An 8,775-nucleotide genomic window follows, 5' to 3' on the forward strand; every position below is an offset into this window, starting at 1 on the left:
CGAGTACCTAGGTTTGCCGCTACAGGGAAACTAATAAAGTGTGTTTTTAAGTAAAGTAATTATAGCTTAGTATAAAATCGATAAATTTGCCAAGTTTTATCAAAATATTCCCATAAACAAGCAAGCTGTAACATTTTAGAATATTCCTTATAAGAATAACACGGTAATTTTATATTTACATTTTTTGAGTTTTCTATTTCCCTATTTTAATAGCTACTTCCCTGTAGGGAAATTCGCTAAAAAGAACAGTTGTGTAAGCCAGACACAGAATGTAGTAATGTATTAAATTCTTATTACCTACCGTATTTTTGTTGCTGGTTAAGTGTCACATTTGTTGTTGCAAATATCACTGGTTTTTATTCATTTACTGCTTTAATTGTTGTTGTTAACTATATCAACTTGTAGTTGATACAACCTAACACAGGCTTCACTGAGATACACTAAGGCTAACTCAAACACTGCCTTTGGGTAATTTGGTTCTGGCAATCTCATTCGCTCGGTCATCACAAAGGAGATAATGTTGTACCACTCGGGAATAGTATTTGGTGAAACAATAGGATACAATAGGATCACTGTTAACAGGCCTGAGACGTGTGGAATTGATGTTACTTTTAATTAAAAGAGTTTAGCGTTAAATCTGTTGAATTGTAAGCATTAACTGTAAATATGTATCTTCCAGATTTGATTGAAGGATGACCTGCTTTAAAAGAGAGCTTTCCCTGGGAGTTATTCTTTTTTTAGAAAAACGGATGATCCTACATTTTTACTTTTTGTGAGCTACTTGGTCGCCAAAAGTAAATTTTACTTGATAAAACAAAAAATATATATATATGTGATTAACTGGACTTGATTCTGAGGACCCTGGAAAAATGTCCTGCTATATTCACTATGGTTATCTAAACTTGGAATATCAAATCAATATATACAAAATATAGTTTGTTTTATTTGTGCCCTTATTTTTGTTGAAGCAGTTATTTTTAAGGCTAAGAGATGTACAATCTTCTCAATGATGAACTTTATTTGTATGAACTATAGGACAAGTCGTACATGATAAAAATTATGTTTAGTTGAACTATTTTGGACATTCAATGTTAGCACACCGTAATGAAAGTATGTGAAAGTAACAATATTTTCACGGTAAAAAATACATTACACCAAACTAAATTTATGGGAAATTTAGTTTGAAAAATTATAAAATATTTCTAAATATACTTGCCTTAGTCGCTTGGAATAAATTACTTAACAAATGGGTCATTTTAAAATCTATTAGTTAGAAAAGATTTTCTTCAGCATATGTATTGGTCTTATCGAGGGTTCTGGGAATATCTTGAGAGGTTTTATATACATTTTAAACTATTCAATTTATAACTATTCAAACTCACAACTAGTCAGTAAAAAGGTTAAGTAGAGTATATAGTATACCGTCGTAGGATATGAAGTTTATTACTATTGTATTTCAAGAGTAACTGATCTTATAAATGTCCAACAGAATAATGCGTTTCAAATAAACACCGAACTGAAGTCACCGACAAAGGCAAACAAACCAGAACAATCCCATGTACCGTATTCAGAGACTTATATGGTTCGTCAAAAACAGCCTCAGTCCAGTAGGGTTTCAGCTCACTGGACTGGAACATCACTAGAACGAAACGTAGCACATGATACTGAAATATATGGAATCACCAAGTATATAACACTTACTTTTGCCTCAAGTGAACACGACTTTAATAAATATTCGAAACGTGTGAAGTGTACTTTTATGCCTAAAACAACCACTAGTTACGGACACATTAGTTTTTAAAGTTTGAATTAAGATTTAACACACTAACAATCATTTTAGACTTATAGCCGGAGTGAGAAAAGTAAATTTATAAACATGATTTTGAATGATGAGATCGCTCAAAACACGATACGACAAGTTTTAAATAGAATCTCAAAGTTTTAATGACCACGGGAGGAAATAATTATGAACCTACGTGCATAATTAAGGAAGCTTCAAACTTATATTAGATTAAAATCTAAATGTTTCAGATTTTTTCTAATTACGTTAGCATGCATAATTCAGGATTCACCACATTACAGTTAGTATGTTTTGTTCCAGTAGGCCTACATTAAAATACCAATCGCCGATTTTTGTCATATTCTGAAATAATAAGGAAGGACTATTGCATAAATTACTAAACATTTTTCTTTTATATCCGTCATACATTTAAAACCTACATCATTGATAAAGTGTCTCTAATTCCTCTTCAGGCATGTTTAATTAATGGAAAACACATAAACTAAAGAGAACTACTACACATTATAAATTACTTCCAATGCCCTGAATCAATATCTGAAGGGAACCGACACGATTCTAGCGTGACTAAAGGGGGTCCTTTTTAGTTTATCGATGTCAAAGTATCAAAGGATCTACCTATGCATGAAATGTTTGATTAGTTGATGGCTGACTAGCAAACTTTGTCCGTGTAAAGCGGAGCTCTTTTGAAGATAAAAAGAATCACATAAAAAATAAATTGATCTAAAATTTTTTGTAAAAATATGTGACGACGATTATTTTTTTTATCATGTATAGTGCAATATTCGAGTAATAAAAGTATTATATGTATTTTATTTTTATGGTTTAGATGTAATTTTTAGATACATGTAATTGAAACACTCTGCATACCTTTTGATAGAATATTAACATGGTATATAGCATGATACTTCGCAGTCAATACGGATTGAAGTGTAACCATCCTGATATCAGAAAAGCAGTTCCATCAATATTTTATCGACCTATTTGACAGCTTTAAAAAGTTTGTTATAACATTGCATAAATTGGTACAATTCTTCATAACAATCAAGCAAAGTTAAAGTAATTACTACCTCTATTCGCAAAAAGTACGAAACCCATAGTATGAAATTTAAAATTAAAATTAAAATTATTATACGGTATATTGTATTTGTTGAACAAACAAATCCAAGGAGGATATAATTTAAAGGCATTTAAGAGTTTAAAAGAACATTAGTTATATATAATTACGTACTATAGACCTAACTACAAGTACACAATAGCGTATGAGCTAAAAATGTACTTAAAAGCTATATTTATCATTAGACTGAAAAAAGTAATGTTTTTAATGACAATTTAAATCTTAAAGAAATGTATTTCAAAGTAAACAATCTTCTACTGAAAAGAATGGTTTTCTACAGCCAGAGATGTAATCTAAATATGCCGCAAGCCAGTTGTTTGAGTAACGAAGCTGAAAACTACCAGTAGTTGACAAATATAGTTTATTCATATAATGTTACAGATTGTTTATTCTATTAAATTATGAAATACAAGGTGATTGGTACTCAGTGTGACGAAATTGTTTTGGTGTAAGTGAAAAGTAATTGAAGTGTGATGATGCATATAAGAGGCCCCAAGTCTCAAAATTGGCTTCCCAAAGAATTATTTTAAGTTTTTATAAAATAACCATGTTTTTAAACTTAATACAGCAATTTCTCAATTACCTATAAATGTATTTGAGTAGATAATACCATTTTCGTGTTCAAAATTAAACTTTGAATATGATTAATAGAAAACGATGGAGGATCAATAGTAAAAACTCCATTGTAAATAGATCCCAAGAAAAAATTATGGTGTTCGATAAACATTTAAAAACATTGGTCTATTGCATTTTTTTACACCCTGTATACAAGAAGGTGTCCAAATATGTTAAAAACTGTGCCATTTTATAAGCTTTTCAACCATATGCTACACTGTTGAGGTTTAGATATGCTTTTGTTTGTTTTAGTAGTTTGAATACTAGAAAACAGGGAACTTTAATACTGTTTTTACTGTTCAAATTGAAAGAAAAATACAAGTTTTGCTTGACACAACACCTTCTTGTATACGGGGTGTAAACCAATGTTTAGCCTACCGTCATGATGGTTGATGAGTTTATCTTTGTATGACTTTCGTCAGTTGTATGCGTCATGCGGTAGGGTGCTGATGGTCGATGTTTGTTGTTTGTATCATATTGTGCCAAAAAGTGTTTAGCCTACAGTCAGTGTTGTTTGATTAGTTTATCTTTGTATGACTTCCCTCAGTTATATGAGACATGAGGTAGGGTGCTGATGGTCGATGTTTGTTGTTTGTATCATATTGTGCCAAAAAGTGTTTAGCCTACAGTCAGTGTTGTTTGATTAGTTTATCTTTGTATGACTTCCCTCAGTTGTATGAGACATGAGGTAGGACGCTGATGGTCGATGTTTGGTGTTTATATCAGATAATGCCAAAGAGTGTTTAGCCTACAGTCAGTGTTGTTTGATGAGTTTATCTTTGTATGACTTCCCTCAGTTGTATGAGACATGAGGTAGGACGCTGATGGTCGAGCTTTGTTGTTTATATCAGATGATCTCAAAGAGTGTTTAGCCTACAGTCAGTGTTGTTTGATGAGTTTATCTTTGTATGACTTCCCTCAGTTGTATGAGTCATGCGGTAGGACGCTGATGGTCGATGTTTGTTGTTTATATCAGATGATGCCAAAGAGTGTTTAGCCTACAGTCAGTGTTGTTTGATGAGTTTATCTTTGTATGACTTCCCTCAGTTGTATGAGTCATGCGGTAGGACGCTGATGGTCGATGTTTGTTGTTTATATCAGATGATGCCATAGAGTGTTTAGCCTACAGTCAGTGTTGTTTGATGAGTTTATCTTTATTATGACTTCCCTCAGTTGTATGAGTCATGCGGTAGGGCGCTGATTTTCGATGTTTGTTGTTTATTTTAGATGATGCCAAAGAGTGTTTAGCCTACAGTCAGTGTTGTTTGATGACTTCCCTCAGCTGTATGAGCCATGCGGTAGGACGCTGATGGTCGATGTTTGTTGTTAATATCAGATGATGCCAAAGAGTGTTCAGCCTACAGTCAGCGTTGTTTGATGAGTTTATCTTTGTATGACTTCCCTCAGCTGTATGAGTCATGCGGTAGGACGCTTATAGTCGAGCTTTGTTGTTTATATCAGATGATGCCAAAGAGTGTTTAGCCTACAGTCAGTGTTGTTTGATGAGTCTATCTTTTTATGACTTCCCTCAGTTGTATGAGTCATGCGGTAGGACGCTGATGGTCGATGTTTGTTGTTTATATCAGATGATGCCAAAGAGTGTGTAGCCTACAGTCAGTGTTGTTTGATGAGTTTTTCTTTGTACGACTTCCCTCAGTTGTATGAGACATGAGGTAGGACGCTGATGGTAGATGTTTGTTGTTTATATCAGATGATGCCAAAGAGTGTGTAGCCTACAGTCAGTGTTGTTTGATGAGTTTATCTTTGTATGACTTCCCTCAGTTGAATGAGACATCAGGTAGGACGCTGATGGTCGATGTTTGTTGTTTATATCAGATGATGCCATAGAGTGTTTAGCCTATAGTCAGTGTTGTTTGATGAGTTTATCTTTGTATGACTTCCCTCAGTTGTATGAGTCATGCGGTAGGACGCTGATGGTCGATGTTTGTTGTTTATATCAGATGATGCCAAAGAGTGTGTAGCCTACAGTCAGTGTTGTTTGATTAGTTTATCTTTGTATGACTTCCCTCAGTTGTATGAGACATGAGGTAGGACGCTGATGGTCGATGTTTGTTGTTTATATCAGATGATGCCAAAGAGTGTGTAGCCTACAGTCAGTGTTGTTTGATGAGTTTATCTTTGTATGACTTCCCTCAGTTGAATGAGACATGCGGTAGGACGCTGATGGTCGATGTTTGTTGTTTATATCAGATGATGCCAAAGAGTGTGTAGCCTACAGTCAGTGTTGTTTGATGAGTTTATCTTTGTATGACTTCCCTCAGTTGTATGAAACATGAGGTAGGACGCTGATGGTCGATGTTTGTTGTTTATATCAGATGATGCCATAGAGTGTTTAGCCTATAGTCAGTGTTGTTTGATGAGTTTATTGTATGACTTCCCTCAGTTGTATGAGTCATGCGGTAGGGCGTTGGGGGTGGAAGTTAGATCAATACGAGACCATTCAACTCCACGTGGCCAAGCTCTCATCGACCCGATGTCTTTGCTTTTAGTATTTTTAAATCTATATATAAAAGAACAGGGCCTACTAAATTTTGGTCAAAATGTTTGAAAAGAAATGTATTGTAAAACCGGTTGTTTATATTTAGTGGTGGCTGCTGGATATCTATTTAAACCTGGCAGACTACATTAAAATATCGCATACAATGGTTTCCTTGTGATTTATTTTTTGGGTAGCAAATTTAAATAGTTAATACAGAAAACGATGTATTAAAGTATTTTTTTCTCGGTTTTAGTCTTTTTCTAATCAATTATATGGAAAACAAGTGCAGCATGAAACATTCTCTTTTTATTTATTCACTTATCTGATAAGATATTACGATTCTTATGTCTGACACTCTATGTTATAGTATTATTTGTTTAAAATTGTGAGAAATATTACAGCTGGTGTTGATTTAAATATAAAATAGAATAATAACTTCAACAGACACTTTTGTGATCTGTATTCAACTAAAGTATGTTTAACATTTTTTAATACCCTAAAAAATGTTTATCATTAAATACGTAATTCGTTAATTTTGCGGAACAGATAAATTAACGGTACTGTGTTACAAGTTCGTGTAAAATACGATTATAAACTACTTATAATATGCATCACGGTAATCGGATCATTAGGAACATGAAACATACACTTATATAATATAATATCGTAGTATTTCCTTGTTGGTTTTATAACAAATTGGAAATAATTGTAGGCCACCAGTCTTTATATACACCATTAATGTACAAGTAGCCAAATATTATTATTATGTTTTTTATTTACACATTTGGAACTGTAGTTAATATTGCAAGGTGCTAATTTAAGGTCAACCGATGAAACATGTCAATCATGCAGCTAACAGCAAATTGTACTCGGGATTTAATACTACAACTAAGTGTTTAGTATTCTAACACAGTGCAATGAGGAGGTAAATACACATACACGGTCATTCTTCCTAGTGTTTTACCCATTATCAAATTTGGGACTGCTTACAATGAAATAAACGATTCAACCCGTATTGTAAATGCACGCCAATGCAGCTGTGTCAACAACGGGCTGGCACAGGAATTATTCTGTTCTGCGTAAGTTAACTATAAACTGTCAATACAACTCTCGACCAAAATCTGTATAGAACTATTCACTCTGTCAGCTTGACCACAGCAAATTCTACAATATACCGGTACAACAAATATATCATTTTACTCTTACCAGGTGGTTGTATTAGACTCCTTATGCTACGATATCCAAAATTCACCACATAAACTATCCAACACTATTCACTACACTGCACCACGGAAATCAAGTGAGCTGGAACCACAGCGGCATTGTATCGACTCACGCGACTTTACGCGGAGAAAATTCACCCTCAACTGGTACTGCTTCCCCCACCTTTCACTGTTTCCCACCACCTCCCACCTCCCACCTCCCACTAGCCACCCTCAGGCCTCCCTTGAATAATTACAATGCACGACGGCTGAGCGGTCGCAGCTCTGCTGCAGATACCATTATGATTTGCGGCTCCCGCACAAATAAGCGAGAATTTATCCTCGACCGGATGGTGGCGTGTTTTACTGCGTTGAAATTAATTATGACGTTTAAACTTGGCGGGGAAAGTGTAGGTGTAGGTTTAATGTGAGCTAAGCGTGAAGAACGGGGATACGTTAGAGAATGATTCTGTTAGTGGTGGTTTGCCTCCCATTGACATCAAAAGATATATATCTGTACCGTATATCACAAAGAGTTATTTATTGGGATTGGTAAAGTTTAATCAAACTTTAAAAATGAGCCCGTATTGCGCTGAATATACTGTAGCTTACTTAGTTACTTAATTATCTCAATGTACGATGTCAGTAAAACATAGTTATGCACAATTAAACCATTTTGTTCAATCGAATTTCCAGTCGGTTGAGAACATATTCCATAATATTTTCACCGAAATCCTTTCAACACTAAATATTCTAGTTCCTGATTTGATACATTACGTTACGTTTACCATCTGAGTAAGGTTTATTTGCAAATTTTATATTTCTTCAAGTAACATCTTAATGCTTCCGTGTACAGTAAACTAATAAGAAACTTTTCTTAAGTATTGTGTTAGAAACTAAAAAAAGAAAAACAATTTAATTGGTGTAAATTACAATGTTGACACAAATTAAGTGCAAACAAAAATAATCTGCGATGTGATTGATTATTCCATGCACCACCTGGCATGCAAAACTGTTAAACAGTTTTTTTAGAAATAGAGGAGATGACTAATTCAGACTCTTTTGACCATTTGCCTAGACGATTAACTTAGAAATCGTTTGTAATCCATGTATATAATAATTCTTAATAACAGAATCACTCCTCTTTCTATAACTTTTTTTAGAAAAGAAAATTAGTTGCTCAGTTTAGTTTAATTTTATTCAAAAAAACTCAATGGTCAGTAACAATAAGGGGTAGATTTTGATGCAGTATGAATTTTCGTAATTTGGCAAATATAACTACTGCGCTTACAAACTATTTACTTGTCCTTTAATAAATTTGTTTATTTTTTATGTAGGTCCCTACTCTATTATACCTAACTGTTGTATTATTTATAACAATGTTTGTAAAATGTTATGTTATTTATGATAAACTCATCTCTTAATATAACAAGAATAGGCAGAGGGAAACAAATGGGAAGGAAAAATTAATGAGGCTCTCGGTTTGTGCTATGTCTTGGAAAGACTTGTAAAATAACTAGCTTGCCTAAAATACTATGGAATT

The 8,775-nt window shown here is 33.7% G+C and overlaps 1 protein-coding gene across 1 annotated transcript in view; it reads right to left on the reverse strand.

The window, feature by feature from the left end:
• The window catches only part of LOC128989102 (follistatin-related protein 5-like), a 61,582-nt gene extending 54,199 nt beyond the window's left edge, over nucleotides 1-7,383 (reverse strand). Inside the window, exon 1 of the mRNA XM_054410963.1 lies at nucleotides 7,237-7,383. The gene's annotated coding sequence lies outside the window, so the exon portion shown is untranslated. The remainder of the gene's footprint in view (nucleotides 1-7,236) is intronic.
• Nucleotides 7,384-8,775: the final 1,392 nt, after the last annotated feature.

This window comes from Macrosteles quadrilineatus, unplaced genomic scaffold (assembly GCF_028750875.1).
Source record: "Macrosteles quadrilineatus isolate MER2022 unplaced genomic scaffold, UCM_ALF_1.0 Scaffold_3__2_contigs__length_128488019, whole genome shotgun sequence".
NCBI lineage: Eukaryota > Metazoa > Arthropoda > Insecta > Hemiptera > Cicadellidae > Macrosteles > Macrosteles quadrilineatus.